General features: G+C 32.6%; 1 pseudogene; it reads right to left on the reverse strand.

Moving 5' to 3' along the window:
* Positions 1-20,569, reverse strand: part of LOC149547262 (G-type lectin S-receptor-like serine/threonine-protein kinase SD2-5) — a 44,952-nt pseudogene extending 24,383 nt beyond the window's left edge.
* Between the last annotated feature and the right edge of the window lie 741 nt (positions 20,570-21,310).

Genomic DNA, 21,310 nt, shown 5'->3' on the forward strand with positions numbered 1-21,310 from the left:
AAATTTTCAAAGAAAATCATCCTTTGAAGAACCAAAAATGTAATCTATTTTGAGAAGGGTGTAATTATACCATTTGAATTACACGTATGGGCTACATTCTCGAAGAACCAACATAACTCTACAAATTTTGAGTAGAAATAGGAATGTGGATGATAAGTTAGAAAAATAATCATAGATAATATAATAATATTTTTTAAAAATAGTTATAATAGTTTATATTTTGTAAAATATTAATATCAATATTCTGTATTCTTATTATATAATAAGAATATACGTTATATATAAATTTAAATAATAGATATATAACTAAAAAAATAGAACCTATCCATGATAAATCAATTTATTTAGATTATGAAACATTTCTCAAGGAAATAATTTATAGGCTAACCTTTAATAGTAGAAAAGTGGCTCATTATAAGTGTGGCGATTGATAAGTTAATTAATATGACTTGTGATTGAAAATGTAAGCATTTCATTTTAATGCTTTATAATTTAGGAGTTACATATTTGTTTGTATGTTCTCTCATCAGCCTCAACACAATGGATTTGACAATTGCAATTTCAGAGAATGATTTAGTTCTTTTTCATCTATAAAGTGTATTATCTAAATATCTCCTAGTGGTAAAAGTGGTGATGAGTAAAAAAAATACTTAAAATAAAAATAAAAATGACCACCTAGAGATGGACAAGTAAGATAGAATTATATAGCAATCTATAAGAAGAGACATTTGTACAAATACCTTCAATTGAGCACACCCATAGCATTAAGTTAGAATTGGTATAAGAAAACAAAAATGATAACACATTTACAAAATCTAAAGCTCAATTAAAAAAATAGGGCACATAGTAAGAGCTTTTGATTATAAGTGGATGTAATTTAATGTGTACTCATTATAGTAGAACATAAGATATAAAACAAATTAAAGAGTTAGGGATAGCAAGGACCCTCTTGTGAGTTCCACAATTTACCTATTTCCCACATTTGAATAAGGCCTAAAATGGTGTGTGGAAACGTAATATACTTATTAATCACAATCTGACCAAACATGGCTATTTTATGCATGTTCGTCCTTATGTTAAAAGCCCATATCTTATTTGTTCTATTTTTTTGTTTTTTATTGGTCATTTTTTTATTCTATTAACCATTTGAAACATTGAAAATGAGTTTTGCACTTTTAACAAACAATTCGCCTAGCACAAACCCATACTATTAAAGACTAGCAATATCACACTTTCTTAGCCTCCATTACTAGAAATGCAACGCATAAAAATTGATTTTCTTATTTTTGAAACAACTATTTCTCTATGATTTAGTTCATGCACAAGTCTCACAAGAAATTTGTTATCCTTTTAAACTATAATATTACTAATGTTAATTTTTATGTTTCAATTTTCATAAATTTGCACACTTTCTATTTTTTTAATGTTATAGTAACATCTATAATGATCATGTTTGTCTCCATAAATTTTTGGAACTTTTTTAATGTAACATTAATATTGTCAATGTTCAATCTCCAATTAACTATCAAATTCAAGTAGCCCACTTAAATTGAAAGTCATTTTTTAAGAGGCAAGAGCCTACAACACAATGTTTGCTTGTGATCCTCCCATATGTGAGGTCTTATGTTTGGGTGTACTTGAACTTGAGATAATAGAATGAACACTATCATTGATCTTTTTTTGTTGATTTTATGACACCCTAAATGTGTGTTGAAATTGCAATGTTACTATGGTAGATATATCAACAGAACTATTGTCAAGATATCCACCTCAACTGACAAGCATTGCATACTACACTTTCCACCTATGTGACCAATGGTTCTCAAATTTGCAAAGAAAACCTCGTCGAAATGCTATGTGTCTATGTGTTTAAATTGCAATGAATACTAGTTGAAACTCACGTCGCACGTATAACATCCTAGTCAAAATTCTATGCTCCTTTTTGTCGAAATTGTGATGTTTGATTCTATTTGTTTTTTTAAATAGTATATTATTGAATAAAATATGTATAATTTTTCTTATGAGTTCTTAGCTTAGATACATTGAGTTTAGAATCTAGACTTGCATGGATGATAGCAAGTTAATTTCATAATGATATTACCAATACAGTCTCTATCATGTATATTTCTTTAGTGTTTCCATTCATGTAATATTGTTGCTGTCAAAAATTATATCAAGCAAGGTATTTTATGAGTCTAGAGAAGCTTGAAGAACATTGGCCCTACTCTAGAGCTCATTGATGACAATGCTTTCCCCTAACAAAAAACTAGTTGTTGTGACACTTGGATGCCCATTTACATGACACAATATATTTTCCTTGATTTAGTTAATGTTATCATGCTGGCCTAGAAGGGTATCTATTAATTATTTTTTAATGATATAATGAGAGTCCCTATTGTAGCAAATAGTATTGAAGAGTAGAAACTATATTTCATCTTCACTATTCTTATCCTAGAAACAATATAGCTAACACACATGTTTATTGCAACCAGCTTGCTACAAAAGTAAATACTCAAGTTTTGTCCATGTGGCACACAATTTTATATGATTTATAAGGCATATGCTTCAAGTAACAAAAGCATACATCTTTGATTTGCATCACAAGAAGCCCCTAAGCTAATCAAATTTTGTCATTCATGGTGTAAATACATTCTTTGTGCATAATTGAAAACTGCAACTATTATTTATTATTGGTCTAGTGATCAATCATATCATAAATTATTTGTTATAAAGAGGTTGCCATCATGTTTCAGTATTCATAGTTTGCACATGAGCATTATCTCTTAGCCAATGACAAGGGTTGGAGATAACAAAAGAGAATTTGCTAGCATCTTAAATATTATAGACCTAATCTTAAGAATTTAGAGTCCTTTAGAAAATCATAAGGAAAATCTTGAAATTTGTGAGATATAAATATTCAAAACTTATACTCTTTTATATTCTAAAAAAGAAAATTACGATGCAAACACTGAAATAAGTAAAACAGATTTTCAGTGCCTAAAGGAAAATAACAAAATTGGATTTTGGTCTGACTTAATAAGTTTCAAAGATTACCAAAAGGTCTTGATAATGTTTATTTTAGGCACACCCTATATCTCCAAGTGTATTGCAAGGAAATAATTTTATAGAGCCTAAAATCATTAATGTAGAAGATCAATTAAAAAAAAAATTGATGATAAAGTGGAAAATAACAAGAAAATCAACTACGTAGTTTGAATCTAGAAATTCAAGTTAAAAATAATGAATTTGCAAAATAATAGTATGAATTTTATGAATATAATTTTTGAATCACAATTATTGAAAGGACACAACACCTTTGGTTGAAGAAGGTTGGGATGTTGATAGCAACTACATGTTTGAGGCATAGATCCTAAGCTGACCAAAATTGCAACTCTACTAGGTCCCTCTCTACAAAATACTAGAGAGGGACCTAGTTTGGTCATTGGTAGGTTCACCTCTAGACTATGGAGTGTTTCCCTTAGTGAGGGTTGCTCTATTTGTGAGCTTGAAACTTTTGATTCAGGCCTCTCCATGTTGCATTTTGGAGTATCGTGTTGCTAGGTTACCCAAATTTGGGTGTTTGATGTTGTTTTATTTGTTGGTAGGTTTGGGAATTCTCATTTTTCCTTTGGAGTGGTTGGCTTGGGAGTTTTTGGTGTTCTCGTACAACAATGGGGATCTATCCCTGAAGATATTTCATCTTTTGGGAAGTTTAGTATTTGTCCCTCCTTTCTTCACCTAGGGGAGTTCTACTTCTAGGTTTACCAATTTTTGGGGCTATTTTGTGGTTTAGTGGTTGGAAGTCATGTATCTCTTCACTCTTCCTCCTTATCAAGCTTTGGTGCTTCTTTCATGATGTGTATTGACCATTTTCTTAAGTGGGCTATATTTTTTGATTTTCCTATTAGTTACCAGGTGGTTATTGTTTCTATTGAGATGAACTCTCATTTTCAATTTCAAAGGCACCTTCATTTGGTTCTTTGGTTTGAGGAATGGTTCATGTTGTTGTACAGTATGTGCACAACTCTTATTGAGGTGGAGATAGATCATCAATTGAGGTGGAGATATATTGTGTGGATGTTGCGGATAGTTGGCTGAATGGCACTCCTCTTTTGTTCAATGCCATAAATGTGGAGTGGTTTTAGAAGAAGGTTTTCTTTTCCTCCTCATTATCCTTATTGAGGTGAGTTTCGTTGTTCTTAAGGGTGAAGGAAGATATAACAAAAGTGATGCTTCTTCTAAGCTTTGTTTGTTGATTTGGAGTGTTCCTCCAAAGTGTATGTGGAGTTTACTGGATGAGTCCTCTACAATCTTGACTATGAGATTGACTCCTATAGAGGTCGAGTCGATTTTATTGTTTTTGGTGGTAGAGGTTAGTTTTATTAAAGGGGATGGAACCTGGGTGGCTACTAGAGATAGTACGGATGTTTGGGAGTTTCTCTCCCCCAACTTTAGATTCAGGATCTTCCCTCCCCCTATTGCTATTGAGGAAGACCCATTTGTTATTGAGGCAGGAATGTAGTTTGTGGGGGGACTAAATATTTTTGAGATGGTTGACATGAATTAGTGTTTTTGTTGGTTATGGATCTATAGCTATAAGGGTGTAATAAGAACAAGCTACCCATTGCCTATGATTTGTTTCTAGGCCTTCTAAGGATTAGTTTATCTCTCCATCCAAGTTTCTTTTTCTCTTTTGACCGGATGGTTGTTTTTAGTTTTAAAGGGCTCACCTGGGTCCTTTATTCTTATTTTTGGGTTGAGATTGTAGCTACTATGAGGGCATATCTCATGTTGATCCTTAGCAATGAAAACTAGATGGTTGTTACATTTTCCACATTTGGACCTTTGTTTTTGATAGAGGTAGACCTTAGTTAATGTCTCCATGGATGTCCTACAGTAGTCCTATTAATTTTGTGTTTAATAGTTTCTAGTGTGCTTTGTTTGTACCTCAGGTCAATGCCCTCTTGCCAATTTTTAAATTCAACAAACATCAAAACTTTTTATTTTAGCCTAAATTTTGGAATCCTAAGATTTCGTGGCAATTAAGATGCTTCATATTTAGAGAAATGTGTATCTTTGATGAAAATATTATGTAGTTAATTTGAAACTATATTTGTTACCTATCAAGGGAGTCCCACCATCTAAAATTTACTACTTTAGATTGAATTTGGGAATCTAAAGATTCTATTGGTAGTCTGATTCATATTTAGAAAACACCATGTCTTGGAGAAAAATATTGTAGAGTGAAGTTAATGTTCTTAGCTACCTATTGAGGGATTCCCACCTCCTATAATTTCATCTTTAGCCTAAATGTCAACATTTGGATTAGGTATATAGCATGATGATTCGTAGTATAAGGAAATCATGTTGAACCCTCAATGTCAGAGATGACAAAAAAATGTTATAAATGAGTTGTACTAGTTACATAAGGTATAGATTTGTCTAATTATAAATTCCCCTTTAAGTATATTTGTTTCTGGCTTTTCTCATATTTAATAATGCTTCTTTAACTATTAAATTTTTTTCTATCTCATCATATTCCAAAATGAAATTACACCAAGCAAAATAGACCATATAAGTAATTTTAAACATCCACAATATCAATACACACACTCATAGTACTATGGTTTTGTTATTATTCTTATATCATGGATATGTGCAGGATTATGGTGTGCCAAAATGTGGCAATCTAAAATATATATAGTTCTAAAATGCCTCAAAGCATTTTAAAATCTATTCCATCTTTTTTCCCATCCATCTTGATACTAGATAAAAGCAATGAATACATTTATAATGCCTACTATATCTTTTGATACCAACCGTATATGGTCAACTTTAAAAATGTCCTGAAAATGTGTTTTTGGTCCATTCTTGTGTATTTTTTTACTTCAAACATGTAGCTGACCACTATTTTTCACCAAAATTTGATGAAATGAAAAGGGTTTCTTACAATTTTTCTTACATTCCCATAAAGGTAAGGCTTTTCAAATTACAATTTTGGTAAGTAATTATTACTTATTTTCTAATGGAGTTATGTATAAAGTACCGATTGACACACTGCTTGAAAAACAATTACAACTTTAAAATGGTACAACACTTTTGAAATTAAAAAGATGCATCACATTTTATTCTTCTTATACCATAAGGAAAAAAGAAAGAAAATTTAAATTTTGTAGTGTTTTGAATTAGTTAAGGTGGTAATACACAAGAATTTTTTATTCCAAAAATGCAAAAGTAGAATATTAATAATCAATTATTTATTCAAAATAAAAATACTCCAAAATATGTGTCACATCTAGACATGAGTCTACTTCCTCTATCTATAATATTATTAATAAATCTTATCATTTGATTTTGATTAAGGTGGTCAGGCATACGTCTACTTCTTATTTTTGTCTTGAAAGTTTTGTACTATTGCATTAAAATTCAAAATTTTGACCAATAAATTTTTTCTTTTTTTAGATAAGGGCTAGTAGTTTAGAAACTAAATTCAATTTACTAGAGATTCTTTTCTATTTTTGATATAAATTTTATATTAAGTAGAAAATTGTACATGAAGTTGACATAACCCTGATTTACTAATTTTTTATTGCCACTTAAGATAATAGTTTGGTTGACCATGATCCTGCACATACCCTCATACAACTTCATATAATTTGGTTTTTAAATGGCCCAATCTAATTACATGTTAAATGCATCAATCAATATGCACTGAATTATATTTGTGTTTGGCTTTCATTTTCACTTGATCGTATCTTATTCTTTATTTACTTCTCTATATCCTAATTTATATTTCTTTTGGCGTTTAAATTACATTGGAAATACCTAGACAGACATTGTTATACTCAACATGAATCTTTCTTAACTTGATACTTATGTAATATTTTAATTCAATCATGTTAAGAAATGACAGTACATACTAATAGGCATGAAATCATCCCACAATCCAAAACATCCCCATAACTACAAATAATCCTAGTAAGAAATATTAAATGTCGCTAATAATGACATGAGCCTTAACAACATAAAAATTACAAGGTCTTACACTTTAGAAAGATATAGTCAACATTGACTAACAAGGTTTGACATTCACAGCTATTTGAAGAGTTTGCGAGTTTTCATGTCTTTGTAGTGACATTGCCTACAGTTCGAAAGATATACACATAATTTCAAAAAATCACATATTTTGCTCGATAGAAACAATAAGCAACATGCTTAGCAATATTATCAAATTGAAATTATTGAAACAATATAAAGTAATTGCAAGCATGCAAGGAATGTTTTATAAATTAACCTTTACTAATTCTTTAAAGATCCCTACAAAATAAAACTTTCAAGATATTTAATATGCCACCGTTATTTCACTGACATTTTTTCACTAAACATTGGACATTTAAAGATCAATGTATTCTAAAAGTTACCAACCATGTAATTCTCCATACATAGAGCTTAATTTTAACCTCCAAGCATTGTCCCCCTCTATTCACTTAAACAAGTTGTTTCTCTCCACAACACATGAAAATTATGTCTTAAATATTTAGCATTTCATCTTAATTTCATTTTGAATTTTGAATTTAATGCTTGCTCTTCACAAAAAATAATAATTATCTCTTAAATATTTAGCATTTTATCTTCGTTTCATTTTGATTTTCAAATTCAATGCTCCCCTTCTACATTTCTTTATTGTGTCCATCACACACCAAAGTGAAATTTTCTAGTTCGTAACATCTATGATTTAAAAAACTATGAAATTTTCTTAGGGAAACTCATTATGATTTGTTTCAAGTGCTTTAACTTAGATCAAATCTCTTGGTCACACAATTAATAAGAATATAATAGATGAATCATGTAACAATTATTTAAATAATTGTCCTTCTTTTATTGATTAAATTTTATATCACAATTGAACTTAATCACTCTATTTAAGAGATCAAAAACTCAATAGTTAAATATTCTAGAACAATGTCAAAATTGATTTCATATGACTTTTATTTATCAAATATTTTTTAATTTCATTGACATCCAATTTAAACTCCATTACCAAATGTACCCATGTACAATTCACTCTCATTAGAAATAGATTCTTCTTAACAACTAATGAAACATAGATCAATTATTTTTTAAATTTTTTTGATGGAGGGTTCAGAAATATAGATATGAAAATAATATCAGGATTTTTCATTCTTTATATGACTTATGTACCATTGATAAACATTACACACTAAGAAGAATATTAAGTATAGAAAAAATAAATTAACTTTTACTATTTAACAATTTTAATGTGAAAATCAAACATTAACATGTAGATCCCTTCAACAGTGAATTCTGCCTAATATAAAAATTAAAATTGGATATTCACTTAACTTTAGATCCGTGAAATATATGCAATTAAAATGCTTTGCAAGAGCAGTTTTCGAAGCAGAGTGTTTTTTACATTCATCTCTTGACATCAACCCTGGCTTTGAAGAATTCTCAAAAGCATAAGTAAAATAGGGTCGATATCTTGACACCAACCCCGGCTTACATTACCGAACAAATGTCACAATTTTTTGAATTTATTAATTAATTTAAAAATCAGAAAACTATGACCGTGTGAGTTTTAAATTAATTAATAAATTCAAATAACTATCGCATCGGATGCATATTTTCGACTGCATAGACATCGCCCTGTGGGTGGGGCAATAGCTTTGTTTATTTTATTGTGGGCACGTATAAACAAGTCTCAAAATAGAGTACAACAGAAAGAATACGACGACGATGATGATCATGTTGATTGGTCGGCAGGCCTACCCTTGCGGTTCTCATTTCAAGAATTGCAGGATGCTACAAATGACTTTAGCATTACGTTGGGCAGCGGAGGATTTGGTTCAGTTTATGTGGGTGATCTGTCAGACGGCTCGAAGATTGCAGTGCAGCGCCTTGAAAGAGCAGGACATGGAGAAAGGGGGTTCGGGACAGAAGTGGAAATGCGACAAGACTGACATTATCTTTGCATTAAGATTGTCAAGAACGTATAATTCATTTTGATATATAATGTTCTTTTATATATCTATGTGTGTTTATTAATTCTTTTATATATCTATGTGTGTTTATTAAAACATTGATTTTCTTTTAAAACTTCCAAATAAAAAAAACATTTTTTTCAATTCCGATACTGCAAAAAAAAACTGAGACATATCTATCCAAATTGTGGAAGGCAAAACAAACAAAATTAGGTCAGTTACAAGAAAGAGGCTTTACAAAGAGGGTTTCGGGGAAACAGAAGAACCAACGGTGATGTCTAGAAAAGTGACGGATAGCTCAGTGTAACTAGAAATCAAGCTTCATCACATCTTCATTGCTACCAATGGGTAAGAAATCATGTATTTGCAGAAGTTTTATTCCTTAATCAGTTAAAAGTACGATAATTATAGATTTGATGTGGTTTAAACTTTTGTATTTGTGGGAAATTTGAGGTAATAACCATATCATGATTATTGTCAATTTGAGTATTCTTTACATATTCTCATGACTGTAAGGCCAAATACACAGTTTGTCATAAACCTCAAAAAGGAAAACTCGACACAATACCTATTTATCATGATTGCTGACTTGCTTGGTCTCGTTTTTCTTATCTAAGAAGCTAAAAAAACACAATTGGGATTTGACCATATTATAAAAACAAGAAAAGTGACGATAACTATGACTGTACTTAGATAGATACCTAGAGGTTCTCAAAATATTTGCATAGATAATCAAAAGAGCCCTTGCGATTTGTCAAGAACGACAGTGATTTCGATATAACTGGATTATTTTTGATATAATGGCATAGATAATCAAACTTGTGTAGCATTTATTTTCAAGAAGAGAAGAATTTTTATTATTATTAATTCTTCATAACTATTTATTACTGGTTTCTTGCATTTGAGAACTGGCAGGATGTTCTTGTCATGAGTGGTTGTAAACCTTACTGTCACTAAAGCTAATGGAAAACAACATAGCAGGCTATTAGGAGTTTATACACTCTAGATTTATGCCATACCTAATTCTTGGACTCCCTATTACCCTGTCTATGAATTTGTTTTGGATGAGCATGTATGTATTTCTTTGTGTTAAAAAAAGAATGAATCTTTACAGTGATTTAAGTATTAATTTATATCCTAGTAGATTATACCCTGTAGGATAGCATGCAAACTCAGAAAATTATTAGTACCTTTCAATGGCTTCTGTAATCTCTACATAAAATCTTCAAGACAAAAGCTTTTTCTTCCATCATGTAACTCTGGTTTAAAGAAGGAATGAGATTGTAGAGAAATGTTAAGATTTGGAAACTGCTCAGTAACCGACTGTTAGAATTGAATCTTAGGAGGTTGTTATTCTATTTCAATAATTTCTAGCTTACAGAATGTTTTGTTGTTAAAGCTTCCAGTGTATGTTAAGATTAAATGATTTGTGAATACTTTTGTTTCTTTCAAAATCTACAAATTGAGCTGTTAATGGCTATTGAGGCTATTTAGTATGTATTTCAGCAAAGACTATGGTTGACTGAAACATAGGAAAAGATTGGACATATGCTTTATGTGACTTAGATGAAAAAAGTATTCTTTACAGCATTGCTGAGTTTTGTTTGGGTCTTAAAGAGGGAATAAACATAAGTAGATGTAAATCAGATTAATTTTACATCTTGTTGTGGTTAGCATATAAGTGTGTAATTTTCATTATGGATGGGTGTAATGTAGCAATATTAGGAAAGATAGAATGGATAATTCACATTTAGTTTCTTCTATCTACCAGTTCTGTAGAATTGATACATGTTATTCTTGTTTCTTCTACTGTTAAATCTAGCTTATAAAGTGCCTGGTGAAGCCATTTGACTTTCCAAATAATGCATATGTGTGTATTTGGCTATGCTTATTTGATTTTAGTACATATGTGTAGATGTGTAGTTTATTTTTTATTCCTTGCTACATTCCATGATTAGGCTACTAGGTACATGGTTGCAATGTAGTGTGTTTGATGGCTACACTAGATCCATCTGATCCATCTTGTTTCGGGAAGCTAGGCTTCTCATGGTCAAGTTGGAGAATTCTTCATGTTAGAAAGAATCCCAAGTGAGTATTCACTCTATGGTTGGCAAGGTTAAAGTGTCTGGGCCACATTCCCATCTCGGATAGTAGATGGATGACATCCTATGGCTTTGGAGATAGGTTACATTGAAGAACACAACAGGAAAAGTTAACTTCATTCTATTGTAACTATCATCCAAGAGATGAACTATGTACATTGTATATGAGAAAATGTAAATTATGTGTTATCACTATAATTGTTGTATGTTGGATCAGCAATCTAGTTAATGTTACTTGATAACTAATGTTATTTGATGAGTGATTAATCATCGCCATTATTGATGTAACATTGAACTTTTCTGAATATGCATAAAAGTGGAATTGATGATCAACATCTTAATGTTTTTTTTATGTGAATAAACTAATTGTTAATGGCTAAACAATTTGACTATTCCACTATGTTTTGATTGGTTCTCTTCTACTTTTTCCGCAATTGATGATATGGAAAATTTTAACTAGGACATAGTTCTTACATATGGTATCAGAGAATGGTTTAAACCTAGGCCCTTGGGCTACTATGCTAATTGCGCCTATGTTTGACAAGTGTTTGAATTATCAACATGGCCATAAGATCTAAATGGAAAAGTGGGTCTAGTAGTGGTGCATGGGCTAAGGAACCTAATGAGAGGTTAGATCAGATAATGGCACTGCTAACCCAATAGGGGGCTTTGTTATAGCAACAAGGATAGAGGATGGATAACCTAGAGCATGAGGATCGAGGTAGACACACTGAAGAAGAGGGAAGGAAGCATGATGAAGATTAGTGAAGCCCTACTTAAATAGGAAGAGGAATTAAGGAAGAAAAATGAGGATGAATAGTTAGTTGAGGCTCTTAGGAGGTCCAAGATGGAGTAGAAGGTTGAAGCTGACTGTTAGAGTGCTCTCCTTAATTTTGATATGATTCAGATAACAGCTGACTTGAGAAAAGATCTCAAGAAGGCGACTCCACCTACATTTCATGGTAAAGCTTTTGGGGAAGATGCAAAGGCATGGATTACCAACATGGAGAAGTACTTCCTAGTTCAAAATTATACAAGGAAATCTAGAGCAGTTTGGGCCACTTATCAGCTAATGGGTGAGGCAACTACTTGATGGGAAAATGTCATGGCTGAAAAGAAAATTCAGCATGGGGAGGTAACCTGGGAAGAATTCTTGCAGATTTTTTGAAAATGATGGTTACCTCAGTTGTACTATGACAAGAAAACAACAGATTTCTAAAAACTAGTTCAAGGGAACATGAATGTTACATAGTATCACGAGCGATTTTTTCATTTGGTGAAGTATGTTCTTCAGTATTAACATGATGAGCTATTTAGAATTCAGAAGTTTCTAATGGGCTTGCGACGAGAGATCTATAGTGACATCAAGATGTAGGAGCCTGAAACCATGGACTTCGCACTATGTAAGGCCTTTAAGAAGGAATAGAGGTTGGAGGATTCTTCTTCATATAAAACATTCAACCAAAAATATAAAAGGAAGTTCCAAGATAATAGGTCTTATCAAGATAATAAGGGTTATCAGGACAATAGGAAAAAGGGAAATGGAAAGAAGCAAAAAATCATAAATGTGAAGGATAAAGGACAAAAGAATTTTGACAGGAACAAGGAAAAATGAAACAACAAAAAAACCCAAAATTCTAGAAATGGAAGTGGAAGGAATGGAAACAACCGAAGGGATCAGAATAGGAATCAGGATAGAAGAGCACCTAGAGCAAGTTGTTATGTATGTGGTAGTAACAATTTTGTTTCTAAGTGCCCACAATGAGTTGATAAGAGGGACTTTCTTCTACACTACCACATTCATGCTATAGTTGATCATAAATAGGCAAATTATCAGGCCACTCCTATACAGATGACTGGTACACTTTTTGGTTACCTTGTTTCTATCCTTATACATACTGGTGCTATTGAATATTTTGTAGATCCTAAGATAGTAGCCAAGATACCTATTAGGGCTGGTTTTATGGCTAAACCTTGGACTATAGAGTATGGTAACATGGTTGAATGTAGGGTAGAGCAATTCTTATTTTGCAATGAGTTGGAACTCCATCGCTTTCCAATAGAGGTCAACTTGTATGTGGCACCTTTGGGCTCATAAGATGTCATCCTAGGCATCAACTAGTTAGGTGAGAATAAGGCTTTGGTAGATTTCCAGGATAAGGTGATTAAATATACCAGGAGTAGAACTTCAATCAAATGTTCCCTACCATATATGACTTCTATAGAAATGTATGAGTTGAATAGTCAGCTACATGAACTCTTGGATAAAGGTTTCATTCGTCATAGTGTATCGTCATGGGGAGCTCGTGTAATCTTCATTAAGAAGAAGGATGGTACCTTAAGGTTGTGCATTGATTACTGCATGTTGAACAAGGTGACCATAAAGAATCAATATCCTCTTCCAAGAATTGATAAACTTTTTGATCAAATGAAGGGAGCAATAATATTCTCAAAATTGATTTGAGATCTGGATACCATCAACTCTAGACTCGGGAGGAAGACATATGCAAGACAACATTCATAACAAGATATGGGCATAATGAGTTTGTATTCTTACCTTTTAGACTGATAAATGCACTTGCTATTTTCATGAACCTAATGAACAATGTTTTCAGAGACTGTCTTGATAAATTTGTGGATATATTCATAGGTGATATACTAATATACTCCAAGAATTTAGAAGAGCATGAAGAACATTTTTGCATAGCATTGCAGCATCTAAGAGATAGGAAACTATATGGAAAACTCTCTAAGTGCTCATTTTATCAGACAGAGATCCACTATTTGGGACACATTTTGTTAGTAAAATTTATAGCAGTGGACAATGCAAAGATCAAATCCATCCTTTAATGGCCAACTCTTAGAATGTAAGTGAAGTTAGGAGCTTCATGGGTCTTTCTAGGTATTATCAAAAATTCATCGAGGGATTTTCCCATATAACAACTCTAATTACATCCCTTCAATGCAAGGGTAAAAGATTTGAGTGGACAAAAGTGTGTGAGGAAGCTTTCCAGGTACTTTAGAGAAAGCTTACTACAACTCCTATATTGATTATACTAGACCCAAATGGACATTTTGTTATCACCACAGATGCTTTCGGAGATGGGCTTGGGGGTGTATTAATGTAGGATGGTAAGGTTGTTGCCTATGAGTCTAGGAAACTCAAATCACATGAAGTAAATTATGCTTCCCATTATTTAGAGTTAGTTGCAATAGTATATGCCTTGCAGATGTGGTGGCATTACTTATTGGGAAAGCCATTTGAGCTCAAGACTCATCATATGGGGTTGAGGTACATTTTCACTCAACCTAATTTGAATGCCTGACACAGATGGTGGCTCAAATTTATTAGCGAATATGATTTCTGCATGGAGTATATTAAAGGAAAAGAAAATAGAGTAGTAGATGCACTTAGTTGTAGGAGACATATTACTGCTATCTCTTCATCTCGAAGTCATATGACAGAGTATATCCTTCAGTACCTTCCTGGAGATGCCCATTATGAATGGGTGAAGTTAGTATTAGATACTGATGCTTCTAACTCATGTTTGATGATTATTCTTTTGATGAGGATGGTCTACTTAAATACCAAAATAGGATTTATGTTCCCAATAATGAAAGGTTGTGGAAAGTTGTACTTGAGGAGATGCATTGCACACCATTTTCAAGGCATCCAGGGGTAAATAAAATAATGGCTAATTTGAGGCCTTTATACTTCTGGCCAAGAATCAAGAGGGGTGTGATAGAATATGTAGCCTAGTGTTTGGAATGTCAGTGTGTCAAGGCTAAGCATGCCTATCCGGTAGGTCTTCTATACCCCCATGAGATTCTGTAGTATAAATGGTACATTATCATCATGAATTTTGTATAGGGTTTATCCATGACTTGAGACAAGCATGATGTTATCTTGGTTGTAGTTGACAAGTTAACCAAAGTTGTGCATTTGATTCCTAGCATTCTAAAGGAAAAATCTCTAGTATTAGCAAGAAAGTTTGTTCAGGAGATTTTTTGATTGCACGGTATTCCAGAGACCATTATTTCTAATAGGGACACTAGAATGACTTCAAGATTTTGCACAACCTTGAACTCTGCTTTGGTTACACAACTGAATTTTAGTACAACATACCACCCTAAGATTGATGGATAGACAGAGAGGGTGAATCAAGTGTTAGAAGATTTGTTATGCATGTATTGCATGAATCCATAGTACAAATGAGAGGAGTATCTCCCATTAGTAGAGTTTTCTTATAATAACTCCTACCATTCATCCTTGGGTATGACTCCATTTGAGGCTCTCTACGGATGGAAATGTTAGATTCCTATCAGTTGGGATAGGGTTGATGATAGGGTTATTGTGGGTCCTAAGATGCTAAGAGAGATGGAAGAGCAGGTGATCTTAATCCATAGTCAGTTAAAGGAGGTAGCAGATTAATAGAAGAGTTATGTGGATAAGAAACACACTTTCTGCCACTTCCAAACTAGGGATAAAGTGTTTCTGAGGGTTAGGCTGCAAAAGTGTTCAATTTCATTTAACAAGAGTTCAAAGGTTGCTCCAAGATTTGTTAGCCTTCTTGAGGTCTTAGAATTTATCAACCCAATTGCTTATCAGCTTTCTCTACTACCTGCTTTAGCTTGCATTCAATGTGTCGTTTCTTAAACCCTATCAACTTAATATATCTAATGTTCTTGACTGGCGTGTGTTGTAGGTATAGGATCTAGGGGTGATGGTAGTTTAGCCCTCCTGAATCATTGAGAAGTGTACCCTTAGGGTATGAGACAGGGATGTTCTCCAGTATAAGGTCCAATAAGACCAATTTGGCATGGATAGTGCCACTTGAGAGGATGTGGAGGATTATCTTTTTGTATAGTTGTTTTATCTTAGATTGGATAATAGTTTTGGTATGGGTATACTAGATTTTTCTATGAAAGCCATCGAGATGATGCCTTTTCCTAGTGGGGAAGGATGTCATGTCTTACCCTAGAATCATTTTCTTTTCTTGCTTATGTGGCAAAGGTTGACGTGGTTAGAATATATTAATCTTAATTTAAGATAAATAGAAGTTAACATCTTAGATTGCCAAAATGAAATGACTTATTTTAATATGGAAGTACATGAGATATTATATTATGATGATAATGTCATTCAAGTGTTTTAAATGTTGTGATTTAATAATGTGATTATGCTAATGTTTTTACTTCTTAATGATTATATATTGATTTTTATGGATAGTGACTCATTTTTGGTTGTGAGTGTTTGAGTGGATGTAGGGATCATCATGATGAGAGTATGGTTGAGGTTGAGAGTGTTAGCCTCTCAGAAGGGGATGCATCAGATATTGTGCTGTCATAGACACACATCATGTAGAATTTCATTTTTTTGTTATGTTACATTTCTAGATCTAGCTTTGAAAGATCGAAATGAATTAGGTGTTTCATTTAATTTATAGATGATATATTTAAAGATGTCAGACAGAATGTGAATATAAATAAAATTGCTAATGGAAGAGTTTTGTTGTTTGATTTTAATACATACATATATAAAAGTTTAGATTGGATTTGAAAAGGATTTTAGAAATATAATGTTCTTTTATATATCTATGTATGTGTTTATTGAAACATTGATTTTCCTTTAAAACTTCCAAATAATAAAAATATATTTTCAAAACAATGTTTTCAATTCTGAAACCACCAAAAAAATCAAAACATATGTATCCAAACCATGGAAGGAAAAACAACCAACATTACGTCAGTTACGACAAAGAGGCTCTATAAAGAGGGCTTTGGGGAAACAAAAGAACCAATGACGATAGCTATTCCTTAGCGTAACCAACAATCAATCTTTGTCACATCTTCATTGCTACCAATAGGTAAGAAATCAAGTATTAGCAGAAGTTTTATTCCTTAATCAGTTAAAAGTATGATAATTATAGTTTTGATGTGGTTTAAACTTTTGTATTTGGGGTAATCTTGAGGTAATAATCATATCATGATTATTGACAATTTGAGTATTCTTTACATATTCTCATGACTGTAATGCCGAATACATGGTTTGTCATAAACCTCAAAAAGGAAAACTCATCACAATACCTATCTATCATGACTGCTAAGTTGGTTGATCTTGTTTTTCTTATCTAAGAAACTAAAAAACACACAATTAGGATTTGACTATATTATTAAAAAAAGAAAAGTGATCGTAACTATAACTGTACTTAGATAAATACTTAGAGGTTCTCAAAATGTTTGCATAAATAATCAAAGAAATCCTTGCGATTTGTCAAGAATGGCAGTCATTTTGATATAACTAAATTATTTTTGATATAATGGCATAGATAATCAAACCTGTGCAGCATTTGTGTTTAGGAAGAGAATAATTGCTATTATTAATAATTCTTCATAACTATTTATTATTGGTTTCTTGCATTTGAGAACTGGTGGCATGTTCTTGTCATGAGTGGTTGTAAACCTTAGTGTCACTAAAGTTTATGGAACACAACATAGTAGGCTGTTAGGAGCTTATACACTCCAGATTTGTGCGATAACTAATTCTTTGCCTACCTATTATCCTGTCACTGATTTTTTTTTTGGACAAGCACGTATGCATTTCTTTATGTTAAAAAAAAGAAAAGAACTTTTGGACAAGCATGAATGCGTTTCTTTACGTTAAAAAAAAAGAAAAGAACTTTACAATGATTTGAGTATTGAATTATATCCTAGTAGATTGTATCTTGTAGGATAGCATGCAAACTCAAAAAATTATTAGTACCTTTCAGTGGCTTCTCTAATCTCCACATAAAATGTGCAAGACAAAAGATTTTCCTTCCATTATGTAACTTTGGTTTAAAGAAGGAATGGGATTGTAGAGAAATGTTAAGATTTGGAAATTGCTAAGTAACTAGCTATTAGAATCGGATCTTAGGAGGTTGTTATTCTATTTCAATAATTTTTAGCTTTTAGAATGTTTTGCTGTTAAAGCTTCTAGTGTATCTTAAGATTAAATGATTTGTGAATACTTTTCTTTCATTCAAAATCTACAAATTGATCTGTTAATGGCTATTGAAGCTATTTAGTATGTATTTCAACAAAGGTTGTGGTTGATTGAAACATAGGAAAAGATTGGATATATATTTTATGTGACTTAGATGAAAAAAATATTCTTTCCAGCATTGCTGACTTTGGTTGTGCCTTAAAGAGGGAATGAACATAAGCAGATGTAAATCAGATTAGTTGTATGTCTTGTTGTGGTAAGCATATAGGTGTGTATTTTTCTTTATGGCTGGGTGTAATGTAGCAATACTGGGAAAGATAGAATGAATACTTCACATTTAGTTTCTTCTATTTGCCAGTTCTATAGAATGGATACATGTTGTTCTTGTTTCTTCTACTGTTAAATTTGGCTTATAAAGTGCTTGGCCAAGCCAATTGATTTTCCAAATAATGCATATTTGTGTATGTGGCTATGTTTATTTGGTTTTACTACATATGCGCAGATGTGTAGTTTATTTTTTTATTCCTTCCTAGATTCCATGATTAGGCTACTAGGCACATGGTTGCAATGTAATGTGTTTCACGGCCGCACTGAATCCATCTGATCCATCTTGTTTCAGGAAGCTAGGCTTCTCGTGGCAGGGTCGGGGAATTCTGCATGTCAGGAAGAATCCTTGGGGAGTATTCACTCCATGGTTGGTGAGGTTAAAGCACCTGGGCCACACTCATGTCTCAAATTGTAGATAGACGACGTCCTATGGCTTTGGAGACAGGTTACACTGAAGAACACTATAGGAAAGGTTAACTTCATTCTATTGTAACTATCATCCAAGAGATGGACTATGTACATTGTATATGAGAAAATGTAAATTATGTGTAATCACTGTAATTGTTGTATGTTGGATCAACAATCTGGTTAATGTTACTTGATAAATAATGAGATTTGATGAGTGATTAGTCATCACCATTATTGATGTAACATCGAACTTTTCTGAATATGCATAAAAGTGGAATTGTTGATCAACATCTTAATGTTTTTGTTATGTGAATAAACTAATTGTTAATGGTTAAATAGTTTGACTATTACACTATGTTTTGATTGGTTCTCTTCTGCTTTTTCTGCAATTGATGATGTGAAAAATTTTAACTAGTACATGGTTTTTACACCTAATCCTCCCCATCGTCGTCTTTATCCTTTTCTTTTTGTTGTCGACACTTTCAAGACTTATTTACCCATGCCCACAATAAGATTAATAGAGTTATTGCTCCACCCACAGAAGTGCAACTGATGACAACCACTAAGGACTCAATGCCCTTGGATCTTGATTGGATTGTAACATATGCAGTGCAATTGTAAAACTCCTCCCCTGGATAGCAATAACCAATCGAAAAATTAGTTCCATACCTGAAAAAAATAGCTTTGCAGTAGCAATTTTCGAGGCAAAGTGTTTTACATTCGTCCTTTAACAACAACCCTGGCGTTGAAGACTTTTCAAATCGATAAGTAAAATAGGCAATGTGCTCAAGCTCCAAAAAGTGATGACCTTGGAGTCTACTATTCGGTGAGCAAACTAGAGGAACGCGTCGAGAAAATCCATAATTAGGTTTTGTTACATCAATCGGTTTAAAAGCATTTCCATCTCTTGGACAAATGCACTGATCATTTGCGTAGACACCATAGTCTCCGCATGCTCCTGGAGAAACACACCCTACCACCATTTTCATGAAATATGGTGCAAAGACAGTGCAAGATCTTCCTACTATTTTTTGAACCAAGCACATTTTAAAACTCCCATTTGAATCCATTTTATTGTAAAGTATGTCATTTGGTGTTGTTACTTTATATGCAGGTGATAGTTGTCCTTGAGAATAATAATTGTTCAACTGATCATTCAACTGGGCATAAGATAACTCTACACCTAGAGGTTATTCAAGAAATTTATAATACATTTCAGCCGGTGCAGAGGCTATAAACATAGTGAAGCCACTGTAAAGCATGGTAGCATAGAACTGACCTAGGCTTGTATTCTTTGGAGAGATATTTGCAATAAATTTTTGCCCCTCACTAAACTTCATCCCTCACAGCCCAATATCAGGTGGATAATCAAAAGATTGCCAGTTGATTCCACCAAAGATGTTATAGAGAACAAGATTCCGAGAATCTTGCATCGCCATACCAAAGGTGTTATATAGAACAAGATTCCCAAAAGCTTGCATTACCATCCTTTGAAAAGCTTCGGTAGAAGTATTTATAGACTAGACAAGACTGCCATCTGGGTTCCTTAGTACAAGCTCTCCTGAGGAGGTGAGCATTAGAGTTGCATTTCCTTGCACCATCTGGTATCTATTTGAACTCCACACCATTTGCATATCAAATAGACTACCATCAATGGCGTAGACAACGAAGAAAGTCTCAAATAGGTAGCTTATTTCACAAGGGCTACCATAGCAAAAGAATCCACATCTAGACTGTAGAGTCATATTATTATACGAGGCATTGCTGCTTAGAAGGATCGGTTTGACGAGTGCATCGTTGGTAACAGAGGGTACGAAGAAGTCTAGAGACTAGAAACTGTCATGCTTCCATCAGCAATTATGGGAGTAATAGCAAGGCTATCTGCAAACAGTGAGTAGGATGTAAGAAACAGTGGCAGACTTAGAAAAAGTGGAGAAAAGGATGAAATACAATCTGTTGTCATCTTTTTCCAAAGTAGCGGTTCTGTCTAAGAGAGATACCGTAGAAAAACTAACATGCTCGCATGAAAGATGTTTTGAATTTAGATAAGAGAGGAATTAGATTAAGCTATAAGGTCAAGTTGAAGAAAATGAATTATATTGATGTTAACTATTGGGTTAATATATAGTACAAAACCTAGATAAGATCGGAAAGCATAGCTTACAAATTCATGCGGACAACCATGAAGAAAAGTACGCACTGCCCAATAAATTCAAATTGCATTTATTTCACTGCCGCCATGTAAAGTGGATATCAGATTTCCATTTCTATTTTCTGTTGAGATAACACGTGCCTAGCGAACATTTCATTGTTGAAACAAGTGCCATATAGTGGCTTGTATTTGCCCTAAACTATAGTTTAATTAATAGAATTAAAAAATATAATATATAAAATAAATTTATTAATATGTTAATATTTGATTTAATTTTAACATTTTCCGATAGAACTTTAATATATAAGTATATAAAAAAACATATATATATATA

This window comes from Cupressus sempervirens, chromosome 7 (genome assembly GCF_028749045.1).
Source record: "Cupressus sempervirens isolate cs-2001-9-10 chromosome 7, ASM2874904v1, whole genome shotgun sequence".
Classification (NCBI taxonomy): domain Eukaryota; kingdom Viridiplantae; phylum Streptophyta; class Pinopsida; order Cupressales; family Cupressaceae; genus Cupressus; species Cupressus sempervirens.